The 13,992-nt window shown below is 37.9% G+C and overlaps 1 long non-coding RNA gene across 1 annotated transcript in view; it reads right to left on the bottom strand.

Annotated features, from left to right (window-relative positions):
* Window positions 1-7,993: 7,993 nt before the first annotated feature.
* The window catches only part of LOC119715637 (uncharacterized), a 56,262-nt gene continuing 50,263 nt past the window's right edge, over window positions 7,994-13,992 (bottom strand). Inside the window, exons 2-4 of the long non-coding RNA XR_005262899.2 lie at window positions 12,762-12,976; window positions 11,630-11,737; window positions 7,994-10,026 (exon numbers count right to left, since the gene is read on the bottom strand). This is a non-coding gene — a long non-coding RNA (uncharacterized lncRNA). The remainder of the gene's footprint in view (window positions 10,027-11,629; window positions 11,738-12,761; window positions 12,977-13,992) is intronic.

Raw genomic sequence — 13,992 nt, forward strand, 5'->3', positions numbered from 1 at the left:
ACTTTCCTGTCAGTAGCTGAAGCAGAGGGACAAGAGGAGGTCCACCCTTCAAATCTTCTCAGAGAGTAACAGACAAATGCAGCCAATAATTAACTGGAGTCTCATATACTGTTGTCCACAATTTCATACAAAAGCGCACATTTGTTTTAAGATTCAACTGATAGTGCTGACAAGTTTTAGTTAAATTAAAAATGTGTTATTAAAGTCAATCCTGTTTTATTCAAAAGGAAAATCAACCATACCTGTGGGATACCTTGACTGAGAAAAAGATTGTGGAACCATAAAAATCTTGTCTGTTCTGAAAGAGGTTACTTGATTTCACATCAGTTGTCAGAACTGTGTGGGCAGCCTAAGCTAGCTCAGAGCCCTTGACACAGTAGGCCATCTAAAGCACCCCCTCTGGGAAAGGTTCAGCTTGACAACAGCAATGACCACCACTAGACTCACTTTTCATAGAATCATCAAATGTCATGGGTTGGAAGGGACCTTAAAGATCACCAGCTAATGCCAACCCCCCTGCCATGGGCAAGGACACCTCCCACTAGAACAGGTTGCTCCAAGCCCTATGCAACCTGGCCTTAAACACTTCTGGAGATGGGGCATCCACAACCTCTCTGGGCAACCTGTTCCACTGCTTCACCACATATAAAGAATTTCTTCCTAATAACTAATTTAAATCTACCCTTTTTTATCTTAAAGCCATTACTCCTTGTCCTATCACTGCACTCACTGTCAAGGAGTACCTCCCCAGCTTTCCTGTAGGCCCCCTTTAGGTAACGGAAAGCCACTGTAAAGTCTCCCCAGAGCCTTCTCTGCTCCAGGCTGAACAACCCCAACTCCCTCAGCCTGTACGAGAGGTGCTCCAGGCCCTGATCACCTTGGTGGCCCTGCTCTGGACTCATTCTATACATCCATGTCCTTGTTTTGCTGGGGGCTGCAAAGCTGAATGCAGTACTCTGGGTGGGGTCTCACGGGAGCAGAGGGGGAGAATCACCTCCCTTGACCTGCTGGCCACACTTTTAATGCAGCCAGTACAGTTGTTCTTTCTGAGCTGCAAGCACACATTGCTGGCTCATGTTGAGTTTCTCATCAACAAACACCTCCAGATCCTTCTCAGAGCTGCTTTCAAACCTTTCTCTGCCCAGCCTATATTTGTGCTTGGGTTTGTCCCAGCCCTGGTGCAGGACCTTGCACTTGGGTTTGTTCAACTTCATGAAGTTTGCACAGGCTCATCTCTCAAGACCATTCAGGTCCCCCTGGATGACATCCCTTACCTGCACCATTTTGACCACGCCACACAGCTTGGTATCATCAGTTGACTTGCTGAGGGTGCACTCAATCCCACTATCCATGTTGCCAACAAAGATGTTGAACGGTGCCAGTCCCAACGCCAGCCTCTGAGGAACAGTGCCTTTCGCTCTGCACATGCTACTAGCGGACCATCCCGATTCTAAAGGAGGGGTTTGCAAAACAGGTATTTTTAAGATGGACATCAGCTCCAGCTCACCTTCATTCCTCTTACATCTCATTGGCAATAGCTCATTGCTTCAGTGGGCAGAAGTATATATGCTGCTTTTGCAAAAGGAAAGATCCAGCCAGAAACAGACTGAGTGTGGCAATAAATGTGTACAGAAGGTGACAGGGAGATTACTTAGTCTTACTATCCAGAAATGCTTGGAAAAGATGTTACCTAGTGACCTGAAATATTGGGAATCCTCAAGGCACAGAAAACACTATATCTTTCTTATCTGTCCCTATTCATGTATCGACTATTAGCTTAAGTCACGCATTTCATTTTATTTTTTATTTTTGAAAGCCTGTGCATGAGCTGTGCTTTGAGGTATCCATAAGGATGGCACAAGTTGAAGGTAATAACAGATAACTCAAGCACTGTATATACGCAAAATATAGACACATAAAACCGAGGTGTAGTATTCTTCAAAGCCTTTTTCCAGCTGCTGTTTTATCCTGGAGCTACCTTAACTCCTTTAGTAATTCCAGAGTTCTGGTAGTCCAGAACGCACAGAAGTCTTTCAGCTTTCACAGGACTAATTCAATAAACACATTCCCCTTACCTAAAACAGATCAGAATAAAAGTATCACATGCCCCTGTACCTATTTAAATGTCATGATCCAGTAAGCACTGTCAGAGCAAACATAGCCAGTTCCAGCCGGCTCCAAAAGGAGCAGGCCAGAGCCAAGCCAGTGAGAGATACTGGTCATGCCTCTGGGAGAGAGGATTGAAGAAAGGTAAAAAAACTTACTATACAACAGCAGCTGGAAGAGAGGTGTGAGAAGCAGCCCTGCAGCCCCCAGGTGAGTGCAGCAGGAGGGCAGGAGGTGCTCCAGGCATGCAGCAGCAGTTCCCCTGCGGCCTGTGGAGAGGCCCCTGGTGCAGCAGGCTGTCGCCCTGCAGCCCATGGGTCCCACATGGAGCAGATCTCCACAGAATCACAGAATCACAGAATTTCTAGGTTGGAAGAGACCTCAAGATCATCGAGTCCAACCTCTAACCTAACACTAACAGTCCCCACTAAACCATAGCAGCCCATGGAAGTCCTTCCATGTTCAGCTGTCCTATGGCTCTATGATTTTATGAAAAGAAAGAAAAAAAAAGTGAATGATAGCTGCGACCTCATAGCTGGAGCATGTAGTTTGAAAAAAAAAAAAAAAAAAAAAAAAAAAAAAAAAAAAAACTGAATTTAGGTCCCCAAAGCCAAATGTCTACACATATGCATATATATAAAGGCACACACACATGCACACAAACACACACACACACATACACTCTCAGAGGGAGGTGTTAATGCTCTGTTAAAAACAGTAGACAAAAATGGGCCACTCCTTTTTAAAATGCCATATGTTTCTGCCTCCTAAAAAGAGTTTGAATTCTGGGCTGCAGATTACACGTGAAAAGGAGTATCTCTAGAAACTGTGGGTGAGAAAAGCAGTGAGTGGGATTTGAAACATATCCCCAGTCTACCAGCAGGTTAGATTTAGGCAGAATTACACCCATTTACTCACCTCAGGTAGTTTCCTCCCTCTATTCTGAGATGCATAATTTCCTCCATGTCTTTGTATAAAACGACTGGGTACATCTTTCCCATCTAAGCATATGGATGCCTTTACTGAACTGTGCCCTAGCACATTTCAGACTTCCTACAAATATACCAACAGTCTTGAAAAGTTTCTCCTTTTCATGAACAAAATCCACGGGCTTCTATCTTCTATATGGTCAATTTCTAATAAATTTTACAGAAAGGCTTTATCCCTCAGTCCTCAAGTTTGATGCTATAGTATTCAAATGATCCAAGTGGAAATTATCTCATTTAAAGAGCCTGATCTTTACACACACATGCCTTATTTGATATCATTGTTCTCTTACAGTCTCCCCATAAGTGTGTATTATGTTATCTCTTGTCTTACAATATATTCTCTTGAGAAACAGTGAAAGGGAAAACTAATTTCCAGTTCTGTGCTTTTTTTAAAGACCTCTCCAGATGAGGTCTTTGTTATGGCTGCAGGCCCCAGGTGCTACAGTTACATGATATTATTTTATTAGAATCACTGATATTATAGACTTTGCAAGAAAGAGGGAAGTGTAATTACCAAATTAAGCAGGAAGATGGCACAGTCAGTGAGGAATGAAGTAAAAGAAAATAGTTTAAGGAAAGGGAAAGCTGTTTTTATATTTTATAAAAAACAAGAGATTAGTATTTCAACTTCTTTTTCCCCTTACAAGTTGAGTAGTCTCCCCCATGCAAAAGCCTGAAAATGAGCTCAGCATGAAGACAGTATTTTGCACATGCAAATCTATTGTAAATCATTTTTAAAGGATTTTCACCTTTGCTCTATGTAATTAATTATTGAAACAATAATTCTCTTACTGTTCTTAGCATTCCCACTGAGTGTGAAGTTCCTGAACTATATATTGTACATGAATCAGTTTTGAATTTGACACTAGTGAGATAAGAAAGTAGAGGTGGATGCTTAAGAGATTTCATGCAGGCAGGAAATACTGATCTGTTGCAGAACAAAAAAATATTTCCCACTGTGATAGGTAGGCTGGAGTCTATTTCCAAACTATAGCAGAAGTCTCCTTCTTAATGCCACTAATCATATTAGCTAAATATCACAGCAGGTAAAATGAGTTTTCAATAACACTGCTGAGTAATTTTCCAGCTAGTTTCATGCTTGGGATAATCTTATTTTTTTCTTTGTAAGTTTTGCATGGATATACTGGAGCAATTATATTCAGGCATTTGGAAACTAAGCTGGCACAGCAGCTTGCCAGTTTGCCTTAGTGTGACCCACTGTGGTGTTTATGTTCTGCATGCCAGTTGTTATTAGCTCACACGTGCATGGAATACCATTTTTCTCTTTATTGGTTTATCTTGGGGGATGTTTTGTGGAAGGGACAGGATCTGAATATTAAGGTCTTCAAAACAGGTATTTATTATCCATACACAGGAAGTTTCATTCATTCCTACCATCTTATTTTATTAATGAACATATAGATATCTTGGAGGAGCTTAAGGATTAATAAATAATGGAGGAAATAATTGCAATTTTCTTCTGAGCAATCAGAGTTATCACAGTTTTCTCAGTGTTTTATAAATATTTTTCCAATCTGAAGCACTTCTTCAATCAAGCCAGATTATAACTGTCCACCACAAGACAGCCTAAATTTCTTGGTAAATTCCACCAGTGCAGGCACACAGTGCTGGGTGTCTTCCTCTAATACTGTGGCTACATCTGTCTCAGAGGCAGGGCTGACTTAAATGTCTCCTTACTTACCCAACATAAAGCTTCCTCCATTCTATTCCTTCAGCTGGGCACACTGAGTCAGCACAGAAAACAACCTAGGTCAAGGAAAAAAAAAAAAAAAAAAAGATATTTTTCCTTTATCCTAGCCTGGCGCATACTCTGTCTCATAAACAACAGCAGCTGCGCAACACAGGGAACAGTGCACAGGTGGAACAAGAAGGCAGGGATGGCAAGGTAAGGGCTATTTATGCCTTCAAAACTGCATAAAAAATGTCCAGGGATACAGGACTCAAAAAGAAAGAAAAGATAAATTTGTCCTTTATTTTACCCAGATCTACCCAGGATTTAAGTTTTCTTTACAAATATAATATCCTAATGCAAATGAGGAAATAGAAGCCAAGCCTCATTCTGCACCAGATCATCAATCAGCAAGATTATCTACCTTATACTAGATCACAAAATAGAGCAAACCCAAGATGAGGGATTGTGAATGCTTTGAGGTACACTTTTTCTGCCTTTTCTCTATTCAGTGCAGAAAGCAGAGAGCCCTGCACCATGTTAGGAAAAAGCAAGTCCTAGTGGTGGAGCAGAGGGGTGGACAAATTGCCCAAATCCTCTTGCCATTTTCAAGAAGTAAATCTGCAACTGCATGTGAGGGAATGTTCTCCCTTGGTTCCAGTCCTTAGAGACATCTTATATCAATGCCTCAGCTTTAACTAAGCATGCCAAAAAAGTGCCGGAGCATAAGGTTTAAGAGGTAACAATTGCAGGGCTAGTAAACATGAACTAGGTTTGTGAGTTGTATTAACTTCAGTGAAAAACATCCAGGACTTGGGAAAGGACTAATTATACAATAAGAGAGGATTTTTTTTTCCAGTCTAATGTTATTCAGCCTCTCTCCACAGAGTCCGTGAAGTCTCAATCTAATCATATAGTTCATGTCCAGAGTCCTCTGTAGTACCTGGCAAAAATGGGAAGATAATACGTTTTGGCCTAATATCCCTCATCATATGCAAGGAGATACTTAGACAGAAGTCTGCAAAAGTTCAATCAAAGTCAATACACTTTGAAATACACTATTAATATGTATATCTCATTCATTTCGTATTATGGGTTAAATGTTAAAAGACAACATGTAGAAAATGCTTTAGGAAGTGAATTGAATATGTCTAAGCAGTTAAATTAGCAAGCATAAAGAAATGAAGAGATCAGTGTTGGGTGCAGAGCAGTTGAAATGAGCATTACTGCAGACACCAAACAGATAGAAGCTGTCCAGTCTTGACCCATACCTACAATTTGATCTAATGTGAGCCTGTAAACTAAAAACCCTAGTTTCCAGCAGATTTTTATCATGCTGATCTTTTCTATTGTAGCTGAGTTAGAATAAAAATACTTTTTTGTATACTAGGTCATCCATGCAGCAGAAAGAACAATATAAGTGGTAAAAACTTGAATCATTGTTTATGACTTACTAAGTCATCAGAGGACCAATTTGCCAGCTGTGAATAATATAATGTGTAGGTTTCTTAATCAATAAAAAAAAAAATTACAAACAATAACTAGAAAGATTTTGGTTTGTTTTGCTCCCTTCCCCCAACCCCCACCCCCCAAAAACGTTTAAATCATTCATAACAGATTTGTCCTGGAGGTTCTGGTCTCTTATCTCTGCCTTAGCTCATAAATTATCCTTTATCCTCACTGAGGGCATTAATTAGATTCTCTATTTGGCTGCTGTTTTCACAAACCATATGAAAAGTTTGTGTCTTTCATATATCTACCTCTCTGTCTGATTCAGAAATTGGCCAATAGGTTCCAAAGTTATTAAGAAGAGAAAAATAAGAGTGGACACAGTGACATGCAACATGGTGACAGGAGCTTTCCTTTTGGAAACTAGACGAAAATATATGTTTGCATGTCCTAAATGCTGAAATTACATGGAAGGCAACTTTTCTGGGTTTCCGGTAGAAACGGAAACCAGATGTTTCAGGGTTATTTTTTCTGGTCCTTCAGAGAAGAGTTGCTTTGTCAGTAAGTTGCTTCCTCAGACACAGCTTGAGTTTTTTTTTCTGCTGGCATTCAAGTGCACTTAGGAGTGTGGGAACAGCCAACAAACCTTTCTCCATGATTTTGGAAACTCCTTATGAAAAACATGTTCAGCACAAATTGGTGTCTGCTCGTATTTTGAATTTGAAGTCAGTTTTTTCTTTCAAGTAAAGATGACCAAATCCTTAGCTTGTCTAAATCAGCACAGAACCATTCAGCAGCACTGTACTAATTTAAAGCAGTTGACAGTCCTTGTGTGTAAAAATGGATGAGTTCCCACACACATCAGATTTCATAGTTGTGCTGGCACTGTGTGGAAAGCACTTCTTGTTTGGATCTTCCTATTGTAATAAAGGAACTGCTTTTCTTTCCCCAGCCTGATGATTTGCTTCTACAGACAATCAGGTATTGATACCTGAGGAAAAGAGTGCAGGGAAAGTGACAGGGAAAGAAAGAAGGCCATACCAAAAAAAAAGAAACTGTTTTAACTTGTCTCTCCCTCACAACTATTTTAGGTGATGTTTCAAAAGACATAATACCTACTTTTATTTAAAAAATTTAAGAAAAACAAAGGAGGAAAAAATAAAAAAGAGAGAGAGAGAGAGAAAGAAATCTAGGAAAATAAACATCCTATTTGACTTTCTTCTGATGGGAAGATAAGAAATTCGATTTCATTGAGCATGACAAAAATCTGTTAATTCAACAGATTTTCATATGTTAGAGATGGCTAGCTCTAATTTGGGTTTAACACATTGAAGTTTGGAGAAGACTTATGCAAGAGCTTAATTTTGCATGTTGAAAATTATTAAAAGACGTCCTTACCATCAAGGAATCAGTTATTTAATGTTAACTGCTATGGTCATGAGTCATACAAAGATGTGTAAAAGCTGACCTAACACTTCATTTGCAGGAAAAGGACTGTAACTGGTAAAACTGAGGACACGGATGTTCTTGGAATCCGGGTCTTAATATCATTTCCAATGTCAATACATACTACAATAATTCTTTACTCTATAATGTGATAGGCCCTATCAATGTTTTTTTTCTGTCACTATTCATTTATTTTTCTAGTTCAAATATCACTAGGTATTACATACACAGATTTCAGGAGGTTAGTGCATTGTTTTTGTTTTAATACTTTCTTTACTTTTTAACTTGTTAATTTCCTTTATTAAGAAACAACTTGAAAACTGAAAGGGAACAACAGCATAAATTAAATGCTAAACTATAAACAACTGCAAAATGTTTACCAGGCTAATGGAAATACTACAATGGTAAAATAAAATAAGTTTAGGTAGATTTGACAATATTTAACAAGCAACAGGGGAAAATCTGAATCCATACACACAGGTAATAATAGGCACAAAGAAATAATTACTTTTGAACTTTTTCATTTATATTTAGAAGGAAGTACATATCATGTGTCCTAACAGATCCTTTACAAAGATCATTGCAGATACATATGAACATGGTGAAAAACAAACTCAAGTAGAATAAATCCTAGTTTAAGAAGTGTAAGGTCCTTGCAGGAATGTATTATTTATTTTGATTTATTCTACAATAACAGTAATCTTTTTATATATTTGTTACATGGCTAAAGAACATTACACTTGAATTTCCTGCTTCAATACAAAAGAGACATTGATATCCCTGCACCCTCAATAAAAATTATCCTATCCATATCATTAGGATCTCTCCCATGACTGTTATTTCATGCAAAGCTGGCACTCAGCTTGTTGACATTCTTGCTTGTTGATTTGGAGCCTAGCAGTAGGAAACAACCTTATGACTTTGATCCATACTTTTTGTATCCTTAGAGAGAGTCATGGGAAAACATACTGCACTGGTAGACTCCTTTTTATGACCATGGACATTCAGTCTGAATCAGCTGAACTTGCTTTTTAAAAGGTGGAGGCAACACTATGCCCCAGCTTACAATGACATTTTACAACTGCACACAGTCTGTGCTCATTTTAATATCTAAATAAAGTTTGAAAAATTCCATGAACACTGCTTTGGCAATGGCAAGACAAACTAAAGAAACTACAATTCCCCTGCCTAAGTTTTAGTGACCAAATTAAGCAGTCTGTAAAGTGAATTTGTATACAAGTACTGCTCACATTAATTAATTCCAAGCTTGTTTGTTTGTTTAGGTGAAATTAGCATTTCAGTAGCAAAAGTGTGAACATTATAAGAAACAATTTTGTATAGGAGACATAAAGTCTGCTGAAACTCTTACAAAAAATTTTGCAAGAGCACGGTTTCAGAAAGATCAGGAAAATTTATCTGAAAAATATTTCCTGGCAAATAGAAATAGATCTGTGTCTACCAACATCCAGGATCAGGTCCAGAACTAATGAGATTTTTTAAAATTGAAGGTAGAAAGCACAATCAAGCTAGGATAGGAAAGGTATACAGGTATCATTCTAAATTTAATTCAAATGCATACCTGTTACATCCAGCCTCCACTACCAGCTGTTACTGGAGACATGAGTTGGTCTACATATCTTTATCTGACTGTGTTATATCTATATGGCTCAATGCATCTGTCCTAGGGAATGATCATTCACTTCTGTGTCAGTCGCTGCAGAGTGCTTTCATATCCATTACTTGGCTGCCCCTGTTTAGAGCAGAGAGCAGAGAGTAGCTTCATCCACCCTGCATGTCAGGTGCCTCCATTTTTTAATGTGCAAATTTTTATGGGTTATTGTGTTTTTGTTTGTTTGTTTGTTTTTCCTAGTTCAATGTGTACAAAATGTGAGATCACCACTGAAGTCCACTAGCAGAGCAGTTATATGTCACATAATAAGGAAGTCATTGCACATTCTGGGACATGATGTGAAGGCGTTGGGGTTATTCTAGAGCAAAAAGCTTGCCACAAGTGCCAAAGAACCAAATTTACTGAAACCTCATTTATTTTTCCTGTCATGAGGAGCCTTCAGAATGTGCGATCCCCCAAACCATAGCTGGGTTTTGTCCCACAGAGAGCTGTTAGTGTATTTCAAAAGGAAGCCAGGGAGTGAATTCATAGTTCAAGACCTCAGCCCATTTAACAGTGAAGATGCACTCTATATGGTTCCTCATACAGATGGGCAAAGCAAATTGTAGATGTGAGAAGGAACAAGAAGATTTGGGACAGTATTCTAGTCATGTCTCTAAACCAGACGCCAATACAGGTCCTTTACCTCCACTCACATGTCCTTGTCCAGTTCATCTCTAAATTAAAAAGAAAAAAAAATCAAAATGATTTCTAAAGGGTGTGAATGGGTGCTCTGTTCAAACACTCATAACTAATGAGATCATATAGAGGTAGAGAGAAAAAAAAGAAAACTCATAACACTCCTTCAGAGTCTTGTCAGATCAAATTGTATGGACAGAATGGAAATTTATATCTATAAGTGCAATATCTCTAAATGGATATTAGATACCACTATGTAATGCAGAGGGATCAAGCATGACTAACAGTATGTTATGTGAAACTGCAGAATGAAACCACAAATGTAAACACTAAAATTTGCCCAAACAAGCACATCACTGCTGCAGACATGTTATTACTTCCCTGTATACTATTTACCAATGTCTAACTACAGTAACCATATATTTGTTTTGAACATGCATCTTTAGTGTTGCCTTAGCCCAGGTATTCCAGTAGCCCTGTCTGGAACAAAACCTCAGCCTAGATAAAACCTGTAGCTGGGAATTTTTAGAGAGGGACTTCATGTATTTGTGCAAAGCAGCGAGGCTCAGGACCTGACTAGGACTGTTGGTGGGTGACAGCAGATTAAGTGATACTTATAGTTCTATTCAATGGAACTCTTCAAGTAAGACTTTGCTCTCTACTGGGAACCTCTGTTTATACCAATTTGTTAAGCATAAAATAACATCAGTTATTTTTCAAAAATATTTTTCCAAGGTGTGGATTGACTACATTAGTGAATAAAAATCGGAGAAGGGAAGGAAAAAAAAGGGGGGGAAAGAGGGTTGATTGAAGCTAAAAAGTACATAAATCACTTCAGAAATATAATTTGCAAATTCATTGTGTGAAGTAATTAATCAAAGCATGGCTGAGTTATAGTACTTGAGAGACTTTGATCTGACAACTGAAAGAAATATAAAGAAACTACTGGGTATCAAGCTAGTGTTAGAACGCAAAACGTTTCTCCATGCTAGTTACAAGTTTAATTACTTCTTTTTTTTTTTTTTTCACTGACAGACCTAAATTAAAATAAATGGGCCACATCGAGACAAATTTTAGATGCAGGGAGTGCTTAAGAATATATTGTTCCCATAATATGAAAATGCCATGAAATATATTTATAAAGCTGTTCAATCTTTTAATTTCACTAGGAAATGCATTAAGAATTGAAAATGCAGTACATAAGTGCTTAACATTTTCTATTTTAGGTGCTTATTTTAGAGATTTTAAAGTGTAGCTTTTATTTTTACAATAATACATGTCTACCCAGATGTACAGCAACATGTGACAACAAAAATAGTTATGGTAAAACAGCAGAGAGAGTAGTCAAATATTAACTGAACAACCTTAATATGCTTATTCATTACACTCAGATACCAAGTTTCAGCCTGAGTAACACATGGAGTTTGTTTTGCAATCCATTTTGTCTTGAGATTGCTGAAAGTGGCTTGAGATGCTTTTGAAATAACTAAATGTACTTTCGGAGTAACTAACTGTAAGACTAAGAATAAAGTATTTCTTGTAAAATTTGTGCAAATACATGTTACAAATATTATATTTTTATGAAATAAATGACACTGTTGATTAAATAAATTATTGAGTCAGTGAGTACTGCTACCATACCCTGTGAAATACAGCTGTGGCTGGTCCATCATACTGGAATTCCTATCAATAATCATGCAGTCAGAAGCTGTGAATCGGCAGTCAGGGCCAACATTTCTAGTGATTTGTCTTTAAAAAAATCACAAAGGTGAAAAAAAAAAAGTCAGTGTTAGTTCGCCTGTGTTCTGGTTTTTAAAGCCATAGATGTTTATTGCCTATTCTCTACAAAAGATTATTGACTATTATATATTCAAACAAACAAATAAACAAACAAAAATCCAGACAAATAAATAGCAACGTATAAGCAACCTATAAGAGCATTCCCCTGCCATCCTAATCCTCACTGATAGGAAGAGGTCTTGAATTGCTCTTTAATCTCCAGGGCAATGATCTCACTCTTTCCCTTTCCTCTTTCTCATCGTCCCAAAGCTACCTTCCAATGTATTTCTCCATCTGTTTCACACAGTCTCTTACCTTCTTCTCACAGTTTTCTGCCCTGATTTATCTATAATCTGTATGTAGTGATCAGCAAAGACAACACATAATCACTTATGTTAATGAAGAAGTAGGAAGAAAATCCTCCTTTTTGTCCATTTGTGTAGCTAGCCAAATCCAGGTGCTTCATTGGCTGCTACTGCTGTTATTTAACCATTGCTTTTCTGCATATTCTACACACAACAGCAGCAAAGTAGCCTCATTCTCCTCTCTCTGATGAATAAGCTGCATGAATGATTATGCAATCTTACAGCAGTGGGCTCCAGAAACACTGTTTTATGTGTGAACCTGCAGTGCTTGTGGAGTTGTAGGAAAAGGTGATTTATGTAACAGAAGGAGAGTATTTAATGTGCAAGCACCTCTGGGAAACATACCCAAAAGCAAGGCAATCCAGAGGATGTAAACACCTTTTTCTATGTGATTCACTACTGAAATTATCATTAAGTAGGGTTGTTTCAAAGTAGACCCATTCACTTTTAAGCGTCTGAGTCTTTAAGGTCCCCAGCACCAGGGATGCACTGGCATCTTCAGGTCTTAACTCCAAAAAAGCTCACATGGAATATCAAGCCTGATGTGTGAGAACTAAAGCAAACAAAGTATGATCTTCCTTTCTGTAGACAAAACTGAAACAAAGTTCTAAAGCAATGAAATATCTCACCAGCAGTTCTAAGACACAATGCACTTTGCAAGTCCCAGACTCACTGTATCCTTCCTGAGGCCCTGCTTCCTTCCAGACATCGATGTTTCTTTCTCAGGCGCCTGGTCTCAGTTCTCAGACTCTGACTTGCTGAGTTCTCATGTCACCAAAACTTTTTTTTTTGCAAGCCTCTGGTTCCCAGAACTTTCCAAAGGCTGTCTCTATCGCTTGCAGGACTACAAAAGAGAGTAAAGCAGGGTTAAACAGGAAAATTAGAGCCTGTAAAGAAAAGAAAAAAGGAAAAAAAAAGGGGGGGGGGGGGGATGGGAGTGAAGGAAAAAGGAAAAAAATAAAAAAGGAAAATAGAAAAAGGAAAAAAAAATATATAAAAAAAAAAGCAAAAGGAAGAAGGATTCTGGAAGAAGCCTTCCTTTGAAAAGGAAGAAGCTCTTGACTCCTTTGCTCTACATGAATTCATAAATGCAAAGAAGATTATGGAAGGCCATCCCTCAGATGGGAAGACTTCTTGTTCATATAGATTTCTTTAAAATATTTACTTATGTCTAAAATCCTCAGACATAATGAAAAATTTTCTTATTTCCTTGTCTTTCTCATGAATTCAGTGGGGGAGGAGGGGAGGAATCTTACAAAAACAGTTCTTCTCACACATGATGAGGAACTAATAGTGTACTTTTCCAGAAGAACTTCATCAGTGAAAAAAGAATTGCAAGGACCATTGAAAAATAAGACATAAGACAGTCCAAAACAACCTCAGTCACATTTATTGGAAATTCCTTCTTATGCATTTTCTTCAACACCTTACACAAAGGGAAGATTTTGTGACTATAGCATCTTCCCTCCTGCCTCTTTTCCATTTTCTTTGGATAAATGTGTTTACTGTGAGAAAACAGAAGAGAAGTGTTTGATTCAGAAGACAAATCTGGAGGGAGGGTGTAGAGGAAAGTGAAAAGCAGAGAGAAAGGGAGCTTTATGAAATAACACACTCAAAAAAAAATACAAAAAGCAAGAAAGGAGAAATGGTGAAATGCCATATCAAATGGTAGATATATATATATATATATTATAACAACCTAACTTTAAAAGATAATTTCTAAATGTTGCATTAACTCATGGTTGGAGCTTTATTTTGTCTGTATAACCAAAATGTAACTGTCATAAGCACTGGTACCTCAGAAGTCACTGCTTTTCATTTTGCAATCTTTTTATACATCACAAAGAGATATAATATTCT

Source organism: Anas platyrhynchos, chromosome 1 (genome assembly GCF_047663525.1).
Source record: "Anas platyrhynchos isolate ZD024472 breed Pekin duck chromosome 1, IASCAAS_PekinDuck_T2T, whole genome shotgun sequence".
Taxonomy (NCBI): Eukaryota; Metazoa; Chordata; class Aves; order Anseriformes; family Anatidae; genus Anas; species Anas platyrhynchos.